The sequence below is a fragment of the Acanthaster planci genome, linkage group LG03 (genome assembly GCF_054643075.1).
Source record: "Acanthaster planci isolate LZ-2023a linkage group LG03, COTS_SCS, whole genome shotgun sequence".
NCBI classification, from domain to species: Eukaryota; Metazoa; Echinodermata; class Asteroidea; order Valvatida; family Acanthasteridae; genus Acanthaster; species Acanthaster planci.
In genome coordinates this window covers 1,914,767-1,934,126 of record NC_141779.1, presented here as the reverse complement: position 1 = coordinate 1,934,126, position 19,360 = coordinate 1,914,767, and the positions used below count along the sequence as shown (strand labels likewise).

General features: G+C 38.0%; 2 long non-coding RNA genes across 3 annotated transcripts in view; both read right to left on the bottom strand.

The window, feature by feature from the left end:
* Positions 1-19,360, bottom strand: part of LOC110990889 (uncharacterized) — a 445,142-nt gene that overhangs the window by 265,369 nt on the left and 160,413 nt on the right. The gene's annotated exons all lie outside the window — the stretch shown is intronic.
* LOC147799543 (uncharacterized) lies at positions 13,978-19,114 on the bottom strand. Its single transcript, XR_015424682.1, has 4 exons — positions 18,940-19,114; positions 17,845-17,969; positions 17,076-17,177; positions 13,978-15,790 (listed from the first exon to the last, which is right to left on the bottom strand). It is a non-coding gene; the product is annotated as an uncharacterized LOC147799543 (long non-coding RNA).

Sequence of the window (19,360 nt, the reverse complement as noted above, 5' to 3'; positions counted from 1 at the left end):
TCAACTTATATGAATGGACACACGAACATGTGGCCTTTCAGATGACGCCAAGATTGCAAGATTAAGATAATTCTGAAAATTTTTATGCTCAAATATATGAAGCATTCACTGCGCGGGATAAGGACCGGTAAAGGGCAGACGAAGCCAGAATTTTGCAAAAATATCAAACAGTCAGACAAGAACTTGCAATTCCTTTGGCAGATATTTCCCTAACTACTGCAGAGATGGATATGAAACGTATATGAATGGACAGGGAAACATGTGGCCTTTCAGATGACACCAAGATTGCCAGATTTCAATAATTCTCAGACATTTTATACTCGATTATATGAAGCATTCTCTGCTAGTGATAAGAATTGGTGAATTGCAGACGAAGCCAGAATTCCGAAAAAAAGAGGCAGTTGGAAAAGAACTCGAACTTAGTTTGGCAGCTATTTCCCTAACTACTGCAAATATGGATGTGAAAATTATATTAATGGATAGAGGAACATATGGCCTTTCAGATGACACCACGATTGCCAGATGTAGATAATTGTCACACCTTTTATGCTCGATTATATGAAGCATTCTCTGCTAGGGATAAGGACTGGTATATTGCAGACAAAGCCAGAATTCCGCAAAAATATCAGGCAAGTGGACGCAAACTTGCATTTCCTTTGGACGATATTTCCCTAACTACTGCAAATATGGATATGAAACTTATATGAATGGACAGGGAAACATGTGGCCTTTCAGATGACACCACGAATGCCAGATTTAGATAATTCTCAGACCTTTTATGCTCGATTATAGGAAGTATTCTCTGCGTGGGATAAGGACCGGTATATTGCAGACGAAGCCAGAATTCTCCAAAAAAAAAGGAGGCAGTTGGAAAAAAACTCGAACTTAGTTTGGCAGCTATTTCCCTAACTACTGCAAATATGGATATGAAACTTATAAAAATGGATCTGGGAACATGTGGCCTTTCAGATGACAGAAAGATTGGAAGATTTAGACAATTCTTAGACCTTTTATGCTCGAATATATGAAGGAGTCGCTGCGCAGGAAAAGGACCGGTATAGCGGAGACGAAGCCAGAATTCCGCAAGAAAAGGAGGCAGTTGGAAAAGAACTCGCACTTGCTTTGGCAGCTATTTCCCTAACCACTGCAAATATGGATATTAAATTTATATGAATGGATAGAGGAACATATGGCCTTTTAGATGACAGCAAGATTGCCAGATTTAGATAATTTTCAGACCTTTTAGGCTCGATTATATGAAGCATTCTCTGCGTGGGATAAGGACCGGTATATTGCAGACGAAGCCAGAATTCCGCAAAACAAGAGGCAGTTGGAAAAGAACTCGAACGTAGTTGGTCAGCCATTTCCCTAACTAATGCAAATATGGATATGAAAGGTATATGAATGGACAGGACAACATGTGGCCTTTCAGATGACACCAAGATTTAAAAACTTAGATAATTTTCAGACCTTTTATGGTCGATTATATGAAGCATTCTCTGCGCATGATGAGGACCGGTATATTGCAGACAAGTCAGAATTCCGCAAAAAAAAAGAGGCAGTTGGAAAAGAACTCGAACGTATTTGGTCAGCCATTTCCCTAACTAATGCAAATATGGATATGAAACTTATATGAATGGGCAGCAAAACGTGTGGCCTTTCAGATGACACCAAGATTGCTAGATATAGATACTTTTAAGACCTTTTATGCTCGATTATATGAAGCATTCTCTGCGCAGGATAAGGACCGGTATATTGCAGAAGAAGCCAGAATTCTGCAAAAAAAAAGGAGGCAGTTGGAAAAGAACTCGAACTTAGTTTGGCAGCTATATCCCTAATTACCGCAAATATGGATATGAAACTTATATGAATGGACAGGAAAACATGTGGCCTTTCAGATGACACCATGATTGCCTGATCTAGATAATTCTCATACCTTTTATGCTCGATTATATGAGGCATTCACTGCGCAGGAAAGATTCCGGTATCGTGCAGACGAAGCCAGAATTCCGCAAAAAAGGAGGCAGTTGGAAAAAAACTCGCACTTGCTTTGGCAGCTATTTCCCTAACTACCGCAAATATGGATATGAAATTTATATGAATAGATAGAGGGACATATGGCCTTTTAGATGAAACCAAGATTGCCAGATTTAGATAATTTTCCGATCTTTGAGGCTCTTTTATATGAAGCATTCTCTGCGTGGGATAAGGACCGGTATATTGCAGACGAAGCCAGAATTCCGCAAAAAAAGAGGCAGTTGGAAAAGAACTCGCACTTCCTTTGGCAGCTATTTCCCTAACTACTGCAAATATGGATATGAAATTTATATGAATGGACAGAGGAACATATGGCCTTTTAGATGAAACCATGATTGCCAGATTTAGATAATTTACAGACCTTTTAGGCTCGATTATATGAAGAAGTCGCTGTGCAGGAAAAGGACCGGTATACCGCAGACGAAGCCAGAATTCTGGAAAAAAGGAGGCAGTTGGAAAAGAACTCGCACTTGCTTTGGCAGCTATTTCCCTAACTACTGCAAATAAGGATATGAAATTTATATGAATGGATAGAGGAACATGTGGCCTTTCAGATGACACCAAGATTGCCAGATTTAGATAATTTTTTGACCTTTAATGCTCGATTATATGAAGCATTCTGTGCGCAGGGTAAGGACCGGTATATTGCAGACGAAGCCAGAATTCCGCAAAAAAAGAGGAGGCAGTTGGAAAAGAACTCGAACTCAGTTTGGCAGCTACTTCACTAACTACTGCAAATATGGATATGAAATTTATATGAATGGGATAGAGGCACATATGGCCTTTTAGATGACACCAAGATTGCCAGATTTAGATAATTCTTAGACCTTTTAGGCTCAAATATATGAAGCTTTCCATGTGCGGGATAAGGACCGGTATATTTCAGATTAAGCCAGAATTCCGCAAAAAAAGAGGCAGTTGGAAAGAGAAGTCGAAGTTAAGTGGACAGCTATTTCCCTAACTACTGCAAATATGTCTTATGAAACATATATGAATGGACAGGGACACATATGGCCTTTCAGATGACACCATGATTACCAGATTTAGATCATTTCCAGACCTTTTATGCTCGATTATATGAAGCATTCTCTGCGCAGGATAAGGACCGGTATATTGCAGACGAAGCTAGAATTCTGCAAAAAAAAGAGGCAGTTTGAAAAGAACTCGAACTTAGTTTGGCAGCTATTTCCCTAACGACTGCAAATATGGATATGAGACTTATACAAATAGATAGTGGAAAATGAGGCCTTTCAGATTACAGCAAGATTGCAAGATTTAAATACTTTTTAGACCTTTTATGCTCAAATTTATGAAGCATTCCATGCGCGGGAAAAGGACCGGTATAGCGGAGACGAAGCAAGAATTTCGCAAATAAAAGGAGGCAGTTGGAAAAGAACTCGCACATCCTTTCGCAGCTATTTCCCAGCTACTGCAAATATGGATATGAAATTTATATGCATGGATAGAGGAACATGTGGCCTTTCAGATGACAGCAAGATTGCCAGATTTAGATAATTCTTAGACCTTTTATGCTCGAATTTGTGAAGCATTCTCTGCGCAGGATAAGGACCGGTATATTGCAGACGGAGCTAGAATTCTGCAAAAAAAAGAGGCAGTTGGAAAAGAACTCGAACTTAGTTTGGCAGATATTTCCCTAACGACTGCAAATATGGATATGAAACTTATACAAATAGATAGTGGAAAATGAGGCCTTTCAGATGACAGCAAGATTGCAAGATTTAAATGCTTTTTAGACCTTTTATGCTCAATATATGAAGCATTCCATGCATGGGAAAAGGACCAGTATAGAGCAGACGAAGCAAGAATTCCGCAAAAAAAGGAGGCAGTTGGAAAAGAACTCGCACTTCCTTTGGCAGCTATTTCCCTACCTACTGCAAATATGGATATGAAATTTATATTCATGGATAGAGGAACATGTGGCCTTTCAGATGACAGCAAGATTGCCAGATTTAGATAATTCTTAGACCTTTCATGCTCGAATACATGAAGCATGCACTGTGCGAATACAGGACCAAGTATGGTGCAAGTCAGAATTACGCAAAAATATCTAGCATCCAGTCAAGAACTGGCACTACCTTTTGAAGATATTTCCCTAACTACTGCAAATATGGATATAAAATTTAAATGCATGGATAGAGAGACATGTGGCCTTTCAGATGACAGCAAGATTGGAAGATTTAGATAATTCTTAGACCTTTCATGCTCGAATACATGGAGCAGTCTCTGCGTGGGAAAAAGAACCAGTGTAGCGCAGACGAAGCCAAAATTCCGCAAAAATATCAAACAGTCAGACAAGAACTTGCACTTCCTTTGGCAGATATTTCCCTAATTACCGCAAATATGGATATGAAACTGATACAAATAGATAGGGAAACATTTGGCCCTTCAGATGACACCAAGTTTGCCAGATTTAGATAATTCTCAGACCTTTTATACTCGATTATATGAAACATGCACTGTGCGAGTGCAGGACCTGGTATAGTGCAGAGTCAGAATTACGCAAAAATATCAAGCAGTCAGACAAGAACTGGCACTTCCTTTTGCATATATTTCCCTAACAACTGCAAATATGAAAATCAATTTTATATGAATGGATAGAGGAACATGTGGCCTTTCAGATGACAGCAAGATTGCAAGATTTAGATAATTCTTAGACCTTTTATGCTCGAATATATGAAGCATTCCATGCGCGGGAAAAGGACCGGTATAGCGCAGACAAAGCAAGAATTCTGCAAAAAAGAGGCAGTTGGAAAAGACCTCGCACGTCCTTTGGCAGCTATTTCCCTAACTACTGCAAATATGGATATGAAATTTAAATCAATGGATAGAAGAACATGTGGCCTTTCAGATGACACCAAGATTGCCAGATTTAGATAATTCTAAGACATTTTATGCTCCATTATATGAAACATTCTCTGCACAGAATAAGGACTGGTATGGTGCAGACGAAGCCAGAATTCCGCAAAAATATAAGGCAATTGGACACGAACTTGCATTTCCTTTGCAAGATATTTCCCTATTTACTGCAAATATGGATATCAAACGTATATGAATAGACAGCAAAACATGTGGCCTTTCAGACGACACCAAGACTTCCAGATTTAGATAATTCTCAGACCTTTTATGCTCGATTATATGAAGCATTCCTTGCGCGGGAAAAGGACCGGTATAGAGCAGACGAAGCAAGAATTTCGCAAATAAAAGGAGGCAGTTGGAAAAGAACTCGCACATCCTTTGGCAGCTATTTCAATAACTACTGCAAATATGGATATGAAATTTATATGCATGGATAGAGGAACATGTGGCCTTTCAGATGACAGCAAGATCGGAAGATTTAGATAATTCTTAGACCTTTCATGCTCGAATACATGAAGCATACACTGTGCAAATACAGGACCAAGTATGGCCCAAAGTCAGAATTACGCAAAAATATCTAACATCCAGTCAAGAACTGGCACTTCCTTTTGAAGATATTTCCCTAACTACTGCAAATATGGATATGAAATTTATATGCATGGATAGAGGGACATGTGGCCTTTCAGATGACAGCAAGATTGCAAGATTTAGATAATTTGTAGACCTTTTATGCTCGAATATATGAAGCATTCCATGCGCGGGAAAAGGACCGGTATAGCGCAGACAAAGCAAGAATTCCGCAAAAAAGGAGGCAGTTGGAAAAGACCCCGCACGTCCTTTGGCAGCTATTTCCCTAACTACTGCAAATATGGATATGAAATTTAAATCAATGAATAGAGGAACATGTGGCCTTTCAGATGACACCAAGATTGCCAGATTTAGATAATTTTAAGACATTTTATGCTCTATTATATGAAACATTCTCTGCACAGAATAAGGACCGGTATGGTGCAGACGAAGCCAGAATTCCGCAAAAATATCAGGCAATTGGACACGAACTTGCATTTCCTTTGCAAGATATTTCCCTAACTACTGCAAATATGGATATCAAACGTATATGAATAGACAGCAAAACATGTGGCCTTTCACACGACACCAAGACTGCCAGATTTAGATAATTCTCAGACCTTTTTATGCTCGATTATATGAAGCATTCCATGCGCGGGAAAAGGACCGGTATAGAGCAGACGAAGCAAGAATTTCGCAAATAAAAGGAGGCAGTTGGAAAAGAACTCGCACATCCTTTCGCAGCTATTTCAATAACTACTGCAAATATGGATATGAAATTTATATGCATGGATAGAGGAACATGTGGCCTTTCAGATGACAGCAAGATCGGAAGATTTAGATAATTCTTAGACCTTTCATGCTCGAATACATGAAGCATACACTGTGCGAATACAGGACCAAGTATGGCCAAAAGTCAGAATTACGCAAAAATATCTAACATCCAGTCAAGAACTGGCACTTCCTTTTGAAGATATTTCCCTAACTACTGCAAATATGGATATGAAATTTATATGCATGGATAGAGGGACATGTGGCCTTTCAGATGACAGCAAGATTGGAAGATTTAGATAATTCTTAGACCTTTCATGCTCGAATACATGGAGCAGTCTCTGCGTGGGAAAAAGAACCAGTGTAGCGCAGACGAAGCCAGAATTCTGCAAAAATATCAAACAGTCAGACAAGAACTTGCACTTCCTTTGGCAGATATTTCCCTAATTACCGCAAATATGGATATGAAACTTATACAAATAGATAGGGAAACATTTGGCCCTTCAGATGACACCAAGTTTGCCAGATTTAGATCATTCTCAGACATTTTATACTCGATTATATGAAACATGCACTGTGCGAGTGCAGGACCTGGTATAGCGCAGAGTCAGAATTACGCAAAAATATCAAGCAGTCAGACAAGAACTGGCACTTCCTTTTGCATATATTTCCCTAACAACTGCAAATATGGAAATCAATTTTATATGAATGGATAGAGGAACATGTGGCCTTTCAGATGACACCAAGATTGCAAGATTTAGATAATTCTTAGACATTTATGCTCCATTATATGAAACATTCTCTGCACAGAATAAGGACCGGTATGGTGCAGACGAAGCCAGAATTCTGCAAAAATATCAGGCAATTGGACACGAACTTGCATTTTCTTTGCAAGATATTTCCCTAACTACTGCAAATATGGATATGAAACTTATAGGAATAGACAGCACAACATGTGGCCTTTCCGATGACACCTAGATTGCCAGATTCAGATAATTCTCAGACCTTTTATGCTCGATTATATGAAGCAGTCTCTGCGTGGGATAAGGACCAGTATAGTGCAGACGAAGCCAGAATTCCGCAAAAAAGGAGGCAGTTGGAAAAGAACTCGCACTTCCTTTGGCAGCTATTTCCCTAACTACTGCAAATATGGATATGAAATTTATATGAAAGGATAGAGGAACATGAGGCCTTTCAGATGACAGCAAGATTGCCAGATTTAGATAATTCTCACACCTTTTATGCTCGATTATATGAAGCAGTCTCTGCGCAGGATAAGGACCGGTATGGTGCAGACGAAGGCAGAATTCCGCACAAATATCAGGCAATTGGACACGAACTTGCATTTCCTTTTGCAGATATTTCCCTAACTACTTCAAATATGGATATGAAACTTATCTGAATGGACAGGGAAACATGTGGCCTTTTAGATGACACCAAGATTGCCAGATTTAGATAATTTTAAGACATTTTATGCTCCATTATATGAAACATTCTCTGCGCAGAATAAGGACCGGTATGGCGCAGACGAAGCCAGAATTCCGCACAAATATATGGCAATTGGACACGAACTTGCATTTCCTTTGCAAGATATTTCCCTAACGACTGCAAATATGGATATGAAACTGATATGAATGGACAGCAAAACATGTTGCCTTTCAGATGACACCAAGATGTTAGATTTAGATAATTCTCAGATATTTTATGCTCGATTATATGAAGCATTCTCTGCGTGGGATAAGGACTGGTATATCGCAGACGAAACCAGAATTCCACAAAAAAAGGATGCAGTTTGAAAAGAACTCGGACTTCCTTTGGCAGCTATTTCCCTAACTACTGCAAATATGGATTTGAAAGTTATATGAATGGATAGGGGAACATGTGGCCTTTCAGATGACACCAAGATTGGAACATGTAGGTAATTTGAAGACATTTAATGCTGGGAAATATGAAGCATTCTCTGGGCGAGAACAGCACCCGGCGCAGCGCAAAGTCTGAATTTCGCAAAAATATAAAGCAGTCAGAAATAACTCGCACTTCCATTTGCAGATATGTCACTAACTACTGTAAATCTTGATATAAAACTTATATGAATCCATAGAGGAAGATGTGCCCTTTGAGGTGACACAAAGATTGCCAGATTTTGATAATATTAATGCCTTTTATGCTCGAATACATGAAGCAATATCCGTGCGATTGCAGGACCCTGTATACCGCAAAGTCAGAATTACGCAAAAATATAAGGGTAATGTATATAACAACCCATGTACAGGGTATCTATACTCCCTTGCAAATGAACAGGAGTCCGTATAATGACAGTAATCTACGGAGTGATGCATTTATTTACAATAACATTCTAACACTGGAGTCCCTGTAGTGAGGGTAATCTATGGAGTCACCATGTTGACAGTAAACTATGGAGTGATGCATTTATAGTCATTCTCATCTTTAAAAATCTGGGACCCCATAATGACGGTATTCTGTATCGTGATGCAGGTATCTTTATGAACATCCTGATAAATTTGGGACCCATGTGACGTTAATTTTCGGAGTAATGTATGTATCTATACTTCCTCGCTTATAAAGTGGAGTCCATATAATAATGGTTATCTATGGAGTGATGCAGTTATTTTCATGAAAATGCTAATAAATTTGGGACCCCATGATAACGGTAATCTATAGAGTGATGCACTTATCTTCCTTCTCATCCTTATAAATTAGGGCCACAATAATGACAGTAATCCTTCCAGCAATGTGTGTATCTATATTCCTTTGCTTATGAACAGGAGTGCCTATAATGACTGTAATCCATGGAATCTCGATAATGATGGTAGTCTATGGAGTGATGCAGGTATCTTCATTCTCATCTTTATAAATTTGGACCCCCATATAATGACAGTAATCTACGGAGCAATGTATGTATCTTTACTCCATTGCTTATAGACTGGAGTCCCTATAATGACGTTACTCTGTGGAGTCCCTATTTTGACGGTAATATATGGAGTGATGTATTTATCTACATTTACATTTACACTGGAGTCCCTATAATGACGGTAATCTGTGGAATTTCCATATTGACGGTAATATGGGGAGTGATGTATGTATCTACATTCTCATGCTGGTACTCTGTTGTATCCATATTTACGGTAGTCTATTGACTGATTCACATATAATTTATGGACTAATTTATGTATGTACATTCTCATGCTGATACACTGATGTCCTCATATAGACGGCAATCTATGGAATTATGAAGGTATCTTCATATTGATAGTAATCTAATCTAGCTAATACACAAGAGATCATATAATAACGGTAATCTATGGAGTCCAATATTGACGATGATCTATGAGAGAGATGTACGTATATACATTCTCATGCTGACTTTTGTCCCCATATTGAGGGTAATCTATGGAGTCTTGCAGGTATCTTCATTCTCATCCTTATAATGTTTAAGTTAAGGGTAGGGCATCAAAAAGACATCGTATCTTTGTAACCCAATCGCAAAATTTCTAAGTACCTGCACGATTTGAGTCTTGGACTATTGCCGAATTGATTTCTTGGAAAAGTTTAAATTTGTTGAGCTTCGGTTATGTTGCAATTCTTAGGGGAATATATCAAAATGCAGCAAATGGGCCAGGGGGAAATATGTACAACTTTGTTTTTCAAGCTAGGGCTATTAAAGGACTCCATATCTGTATAACTAAATCGCGAAATTTCCCAATACCCCCGCAATTTGTGCCTTGGACTACTGAGGAACTGATTTCTTGAAAACTTTAGATTTGTGGAGCTTCAGTTATGTTGGAATTCATAGTGGAATACATCGTATTGCAGCAAATGAGAAAGGGAGAAATATGTACGATTTTTTTAAAGTTAAGGGTAGGGCTGTAAAAGACTCCATATCTGTCTAACTAAATCACCATATTTCACAATACTTGTGCGATTTAAGTTTTAGATATTTAGATATTTTGGGAGCTGCAGTTATGTTGCAATTCTTAGGAAATGTCGCTATGCAGCAATTGAGATATGAAATCGTACGTATGAAATATGTACGATTGAAATCGTACATATGAAATATGTACGATTTTCTTTTTAAAGTGAAGGGTAGGACTACAAAAAGACTCAATATCTGTCTTACTAAATCGCCAAATTTCTAAATCCTGCACGATTCTAGTCTTGGACATTTGCAGAATTTCTGTCTTGAAAAATTTAGAATTTTGGAGCTTTAGTTATGTTGGGATTTATTGGGGAAAGCCTCGTAATGCACCGAATGTGGTAGGGTCAAAATAATATGTGCAAATTCTTAAAGTTGAGGGTAGGGCTTCAAAAATACTATATAGTAAATAGCTAAATTTCTAAATACCTGCACAATTTCAGTCTTAGACTATTCTGGAATTGATTTCTTGAATTGTTTAAGGGTTTTTGAGCTTAGGTTATATGTTGCAATTCAGACGAGAAACCATTAGAATAAAGAAAATGCGGTAGGGTCAAATATGTACGAATTTTAAAAGTTAAGGATAAGGCGACTCAATAAAAGTCTTACTAAATAGCCAGATTTCTAAATATCAGCACAGTTTGAGTCTTGGAATATTGAGGAATGGATTTTATTCAAAAATTTAGATTTGGAGCTTTAGTTAGGTTGGAACTCAGACGGAAAAACATCGGGAAAAAAGGGATGAAACAGACTTAAATATATACGAATTTCTAAAATTAAGTCAGAGGAAACAAAAGACTCAATATCTGTCTAAATAAATAGCTTAATGTGTAAATACCTGCACTATTTGAGTCTTGGACTATTCAGGTTGTGATTCTTTGAAAAGGTTAAATTTTTGGAGCTTTACTTATAAATATTCAGACGGGAATACATCGGAATGCAGCGAATGCGGTAGGTTGAAATATGTACGAATTTCCAAAGTTATAAGAAGGGCTAAGAAAATACCCAATACCAGTGTAACTAAACAGCCAAATTTCAAACTATCTCTATCTAAACTTGAGTCTTGGACTATTGAGGAATTGATTCCTTCAAAAAGTTTGATCCATGCACCTTTAGTTATGTCGGAATTCAGACTGGAATAAACATGGGTGTGCAGCAAATTTCAGAATTAAAGGGTCATATAGCAAAATGACAAAATATCGAAATATCTAAATCATCAAATTCAGAAATAACTGCAAGATTTGAAACTTGGACTACTTACGATTTTAGATCTTGAGTAAGATGTTAGAGCTTTAAATATGTGCAATTGAGAAGGATTTCAATGCAGCAAATAAGATGAGTGGAATATGTACGAAGTTGAGAATATAAGGGTAAAGCAGCAAAATGAAAAAAATACCTAAATAATTAAATGACCTAAAATTAAAAGTCCTAAATAATAGCACAATGGAACAAATTGAGCCAAAAAAGGTGAACAACAAAAAAAAACAAGCAGTGGAATGTAAACCTTTTCCTAACTTCATTTCATTTTCCTGAAACTTTAAATACGTCAACGAATGGAGAACAAGTGCCCTTTCAGTAGCTTTAAAGAACGCTGTATTTGGACAATTTTCAAACTTTATACTGAAACATATGGAGCCATTTATGCACGGAAAGACGAACAGTAAAGTAAAAAGTAGTGGGACAAAAACTCTTGCCTACCTTTGCTAATGTTTCCCTATCTAGAACAGCAGGATAATGAAAATTTCTTCAATAGAGAGTGAAACTTATTCTCTGTCAGGCAGTACTAGAAAAGAGAATTGAACAAAATGTACAAGCAGTAGGACATGGTTTGCCTTTTTCGCCAACATTTTCCTATCATGGACATGAAACGTGCTATTTAAAAGGTACTGGGATTGCCAGATTTAGACAATTTTTAGACGTTCTTTAGTCGAACACATGGAGCTGTATTTGCGCGGGATGAGGAATGGTAATGCGAGGACAAACGCAGAAATTCACAAAAAACAGCAAGCAGTCTGAGAAAAATTCGTCCTCTTTCTCCCATATTTCCCTAAACACACCAAGGATGGATATGAAACGTATCAATTATTAGAACATGCGCCCTTTCGGATAGTGGTAGGATTGCTAGATTTGGACAATCTTCACACCTGTTAAGTTCGAATACATAGAACCATCTTTGTGCGGGAAGAGGACTGCTAAAGTGTGGAGAAAGGGGAAAAGTCACGAATCTGGCAAGCAGTTACAGATCCCTTGTCTTCTTTTTTCGTGTATTTCCCCAAAAACTAGAAATATAAAACCTACGTCATCTGATGAAAGAAAGTGTGCCCTTTCATATGTCGCCGAGACTGTTAGATTTGAAGCACTTTTAGACCTGTAAAGCCTGGGTATAGGGAAATTGAACAAAAGTAGCAAGCATCAGGACCCTAATGCGCAAATATTGAGCCATGTGCGCAGGACGAGGATCAGTAGAGTGTGCACAAAGAAAGAAATGCACAAAAATAACAAGCAGTGAGACATGAACTCTTGCCTTCTTCGATGGGTATTTCCCTTATAATAACAAATTTGGATCTGAAACTTCGACTAATGGACAGAGGAATATGTACTATTTCAGATGCCGCCATGAATGCCACATTTGAACAAATTTCTGCACTTTTATGCTCGAATATAATGGAGCCATTCTCTGCTCAGGAAGAGGCAATGGTCCAGCCAGTGGACGCAAGGGTGGGGGGGGCATGCCCCTGTCACAATTTTGTTCACTAAAAATACTTTTTAGGTATGTGAGAAAGAGAGTAATTGGTATATCAGCACCAATACCCTAAGAGAACAACACCACGACATAACAACAAGGATGTCACGACCGTCACACTTCTGAAAGTTCTTCTTCCCCAAAATCATGCTGAATAAGCCCGAAACTGTATTCAGTTTGGACCCCCCCAACGCCAAAGCTGGATTCACTGCTGGGAAGACCAGTAATGTGTGAATAAAGGACAAATCGCAAAAACACAGGAAGCACTAGCTCAGACAAGAACTCTTGCCTTGTTCAGCATATTATGAATATGAGACTTAAGTCAATGGATAAAGGAAAATGTGCCCTTTGATTGTCATCATGTTTACCACATTTCAAGCATTCTGAAACATTTTAGGCTATAATATTGCGATCACACTGTGCGCTGAAGTGTCTCGGTAAAGTGAGAACAAAGAGCAGTGGGACAACTCTAACCTTCTTTGGCAGATATTTCCAAAGCTTCAGCTTAAATATGGACAGGAAAATTATCTAAATGGATAGAGAAATATTTAACGTCTCCGAACATATCAAGGTCAGCCCATTTTGACCGTTTCAGAATATTTACTGTAAACTCGGCTGTGGAGACATGTAGTGGCAGACGCAGACCGACTACCGTGTGTACAAAGCGAAAACTAACGAAATAGGGAGCCTGTCTAAGGAAACCTCTGACCCCCATGTCTGTTCTGTTGCAAAATGGCATTAAATTTTCTTTTTGGATAATCAACATATAACCTTTCCAAAGACTCCAGGATCAGCCCATCTCTTGACAATTTAATATCGGATATACAGACAACGTGGCGTGTATTTGACGTGTGTAGCATGCAAAACCAAAAAAAATACGAAGCCTTTTTGTTTAATGTTTCCAAATATCCAAAGAAAATTTTCTCCAGGGGATAGTGAAATTAGCATCCTTGTCGAGTCACCCCAAGCTCGCCCAATAGGACCATTTGTCAACCTACTTAACCTTGGGATGAAAAATCTTCGTCGAAAAGAGACCAAGTAACGTGTGTACAATGAGGAAAACAATTTCATTTATTCGGCATTTTCAAGGATAAAGAACACAGCAACATTAAACAAAAACACATAACACAAAATACACTGAAATCACAAACACAAACTTACAAATGCCCGGAGAGGCACAGTTAATCCAATAACTGTCACCCGTAAGACTTCATTTCTGAAGCTCCAGGTTTGACATACACGTGCACACACATACATAATAAAGTAACTGCACAAGATTCAAGAAAAGGCAAATAAATAAATCGAACAGAAAAAATATATACAGTTGGCAAAATAAGATAAATATGACATACAAATACATCAAAATAACGAAAATAAAATTAATTACAGAAACAAATCAATCAATTAAACAATAAGTACCCCGAAAACAATAAAAGAAATTTATTGTGTAAAACCGAAAAAAAAGACACCATGAAATAACAAAATACAGTGGAATACCGACAAAAGAAAACCATTGACACATCTGGCCCACATGACAAATCCTAGGTATTCAAATCCCCCCATTTTGTGCTTCCTTGCACCAAACAACACAGTGACCCTCCCACAACTTGTCAGTCCCAGTGACCTTATTACAAGGGTACTCCACTGCAAATTCAATCAGTACTCTGTCAAGTTTCATATACTTTCAAATTTAAGTGGGTACTTGGTAAGTTGATCCCGTGTTGAAGGGTTATTTACACCACTTCAGTTCTCAAACGTTCAGGTACATGCAGGTCATCTCAAGAGCATGTAATTGGCAAAATGATGAAGTTTTTGAATTCGTGCCCTAAGATTTGTCCAGCCTGGTCGTTTCAATATACCACCTGTTCACTAAGACTATTTCACGGTCAAAAGCTCTATGAAGACCTCTAACAACAAATGTAAGCAAAAGATGGATGCTTTTAGATTCACGTAAAGACAAATTCAATGTACATATGCAACCAATCGGTGTAATCCATTTTAAATCTTCTTCACAAGAGAATTATCCTGGTTGCTCAACGTTGAATTTTGTTCCAATTTGTCAATGTATAAGGTTTCTGTTGTGAAGGTACCAGATAGGCTACTTGTATTCCAGAATAGTCAACACTAGAAACTTGCAAGATGAAAGCAAGACATACTAAGTCTGATTGATTTGGTAGTGACATAACAAGATTTTCCCGAGACATTTTGTACTCATTATCAGCTTCAAACTGCATGTTAACTAAGGTACAATTCAGGTCCACTATTGTCTTTGACCATCCTAGTATAAGCAAAACTTTAGTTTCCTTAGTAATGTATTGAGATGCATTTTATTAGCATGACAACATCTTTGGAAGCCATGAATATCTTGAAGGTCATCAGACTGACATAAAATTGGCCTATACACAAGAACACTGTTACCAAATAAAGTGCTAGCTGACACGATGTGATAAGGAAAGTCGTTGGTAAACATAAGAACTGGATTGGGCTCAAGACACTTCCTTGAGGTACACCAGATGGTACAGAAAAACCATGCAAAGTAGCAACCTTTTAACAAAACTTTTTGTTGCCACCACAATACAAACGGTCACTGCAACAGTTGCAAATTACCAGTTCTGTTATGTTGAGGAAATCAAATCATGCAGTTGTTACTTTTGTTGCCCCTAAAGGCTCAGTGCTCTTATACAACAGATATTGCAGCCGGAATTCGCTCATGCTATTCCAGAACAGACAAGATAAGAAAGTGATGAGAGAGGTTGAGCATGTCACAGCATGGAGCGTATCACTGTTCAACCAGCAGCAGAAGACTAACAACAACAGATAAGCACAGTGCTAGAGTCCAAATCTTGGCCGTAATTGTGGTACTGAGTAAAGGCGTAAACAAATTACAGACAAATGTTTAATTAGGATGACATGATTTACAATTAAAGGCATCACATGAATAATAGGTGACAAAAAACCAAAATTACCAACAAGCCAATAAAATCACCTCAAAAGGAAGGCACAGAGGACTTGATTAAGGCTGGATATTTTTTAAATGAGGAAATTCACATGATTAAAAAGAACGAGTAAAAAAAATTCTTTTTATATCATGGCCTTCACTTTGCGGGATAATTTTCTTAAGTTTGGAAATATGGAAATGAAACGTTCTCCTAAGATTTTTTTTTTCTCTTTTTTGGGCTGTCATTTTGATCACGTGTGGGGACCACTGTTTCCTTTGTTCTGGTTAATTTGTCTTGTTAACGATATGAGCATAAACGGAGGTAACAGTAGTTTATTTTACTTTTGCAGTCCCTGCTGACCCGCATAACTGATATTTGTCTCGTTCTGTATTCAGATTTTTATCCCTAATCCGTGCTACTGCTTATATTTACTTGTATTTGTGCTTTTGTTGTTTTTACATAATTTTTGTTTAATTTTGCTTTGTTTGTTCTTGTGATGGTCAAATAAATAAGAATAATTGAAGATATGGTACCCATCACAATTAACCAAGGTAAACCTTTCGACCATTTGAAGACTATCATCATATACACAGGCCAAACTAACTACTAAAACAGATTGACTAACAAGTACAAGAGGGAGAAGATTACTAGCAAACATGACTGACCCAAGCTTTGGCCTTCATTTGTGTATAGTTCTCTTAAATGGGGGAATATCAGAATGAAACATTCTTCAGTGGATATGTTCAACAAAATGACAACAAGATCAGTTGATTTTCACCAACCCTACAGTCACACACAAAAGCTTAGTTTGGATTAAGCCTTATATAGAGCCAAATTTGCTGCAAAACCATCCAATTACAAGACCAACTGACAAATGGGAAACCAGGAAGCATAACTGCCCTAAGTATTCACCTTCATTAAATAAGACTTGACGCTTTACATGGTGGAGACTAAAAACAGGGCTTGTGGTTACATCATGTGGATAGATCTCCCTTGGAAGAGGTATGGGTCTGATAAGTAGAGTGTGTGCTTGACGTTTCATCTATCATGCTCTCTTCATCCTCAAGAGTGGAGCCTAATAAGCCATGCTCCAGATTTTACAGAACAATTGTACATGTATACAAAGTTATGTACAAATATTGTTTCAAAATCTGGAACATGCCTTTCATTGTTAGGCTCAAATCAGAACATGATATAAAGTGCTTACCGAGTGAGTTGTGTTGTCAGTAATGCCAGTTGCCAGTGATGTGTTAAACTCCAGAAAACTGTCTCCAAGGGACTTGGTCTTGTCTCTTCAACAATGCTACAGCTAATAAAACCACAGAATCAAGTCAACAAAGATCAGAGCCGAATAACATACAAGTAGACATCACTGCGATGTTTTTATAGTCTTTTACTGTCATTTTCGTATAGACCTTTGTTTCAACTCTCATCAACTGTTGGTTGATCAGCAAACACAACTCCTGAAAAGTCATAATTCTAAAGCTTCGAAGCAGCCATTTTAAACTGACACCCCTTCTACTTTCTTGGGCTCTTTCAACAGCCCCAAAAAAGAAGAAAATTCAGACAGTCCAAAATCGTCTGATTCAATAGGATTTAACGTATACCGAAGGGGGTTGGGCCAAACACTCTCTGATATTTCACGTGTTACCTGCCATCCAAAATTTATCAATGGTATTAAATTATGGCTCCCCATACACAGGTATGTCACCCAGGTTTACAAGAAAATTAAATTAATCCACAGAGAAGGACCTCCGTCCCTGTCAACTTTTGGAAAATTGAAGAGACCTGTAACATAATGACGTCATGCTTAGTTTCCTAAGGCAGTAAGGTGGGAAGCAATAACTGTCCAAGTAAAAAATAATAGCTTGACGTCATTATGTTTTGGGTCCATATATGAAATATATACGAGTCCACAGGGGACTGATTCAGTGAATTACACCCTTGGAATAACCAACAACATTGGACCCACGTACCTTTTACCCAGCAGGCAGCAGCAATAGATCAAAGTCCGATCACCTCAACAAGGAGCACAGGAACCCCATCATCAAGAATTTGGATGTACCATGAACAGCGGTTCACTCAGCGGCTTGTGCTCTGGCTGAGGACACACACAACAGTCATTAAAAACATGCAAATGAGTGCATTAGCTTGGATTAACAGATTCTCAGAGGGCAGTGGAGAATGAGAAAGATGGAGAAAAGTAAGTTTTAAGTGCTTCCCTAAACGACCTTCTTCCAGGAATGTGGAACACCAAAAAATTATTGTCAAGATGGCTTACATCATACTTCCCAGCCAATGTTGAATCCTTGGTGTGTATGATAGAAGCCAGCCTGTGTTAAGGATATCATGAAAGAAACTCTGGACACACACATTATTTATTCTGCATGCTGCCGCCATAGGCATGGAGAGCCTCAATCTGGCAGATTGTACAATCATGTCACAATCAGCTTCTGAAACATTGTCCAATCGTATGGTATAAGATCCGACACAGCATGCACAGAATGACCAAGCAACATACATGGAAATCACTGAACCGATTTTGTAAAGATCAAGATCGAGATTCTGCATGCATGGGGCAGCAGTGTGCAAAGAAAGAATTGTACCAACTGAAGCCAATGTTGGCTAGTATGCAATATTGCAACAAATTGATGCATGTATTTGACACAGAAGGATGGCTTCAGTGAGTAAAACGTTGGCTGATAAAACAAAATAAGAATCCAGATTTCTTACATGACCCCTATGGAATGTGTACACTCATCCTTGTATGTAATTTGGATCCACGAATGAGGACATTTCATTTCAGTACACTCCTCATTCACTGCAAGCAGCCCATAGATGCAGCTTCTGTCTTGTTTCTGTTCACTTTGGCACAAATTGTACGACCACACCAAATAATTCCCTCCATTTCTTTGTAGTTTAATTCAACCCAACCTTAAAGGCCGGAGATTCTCATTAGTTGAAAACTTAAAAGACAAAACCCAAGGTCAAGATTTACAGAACAACCAAGCATCTCACCATTACCATTACCATGGACTAATATCAGAATACGATGTAGACTGTTTCCATACCTGTTGAGTAGTGTCACCAGTGATAAGATATCTCTGATTTGTTACACTCCAGAGAACGGCCTCCAGGGACTAGCTTGTTCTTGTCTCTCTGTCAAACTACTGAAACTAGGGAAACTAAATAAACCATGTTTTAATTCCAAGCTGTATTACTACTAACTCATGGAGGCCACCATTTCAAAATGTAGATTGCACTTTACTACCAATTGAAAAATCATTGAAAGAAGCGTGAAATCGACAAAGATCAGGGCCAAACAATATACGAGCCCACATCACTGGAGTTTCTTTTTAAAAAATCTCATCTTCTTAGTTATTATTTTTCCAATTCTTTTTAATTGTTACTTGATTAGCTAAGTACATTTTATTCTTCAAAACACCTTAAATACACTTCCCAAAAAGTCCTTTTCCTCAAACTTGTCAGCAG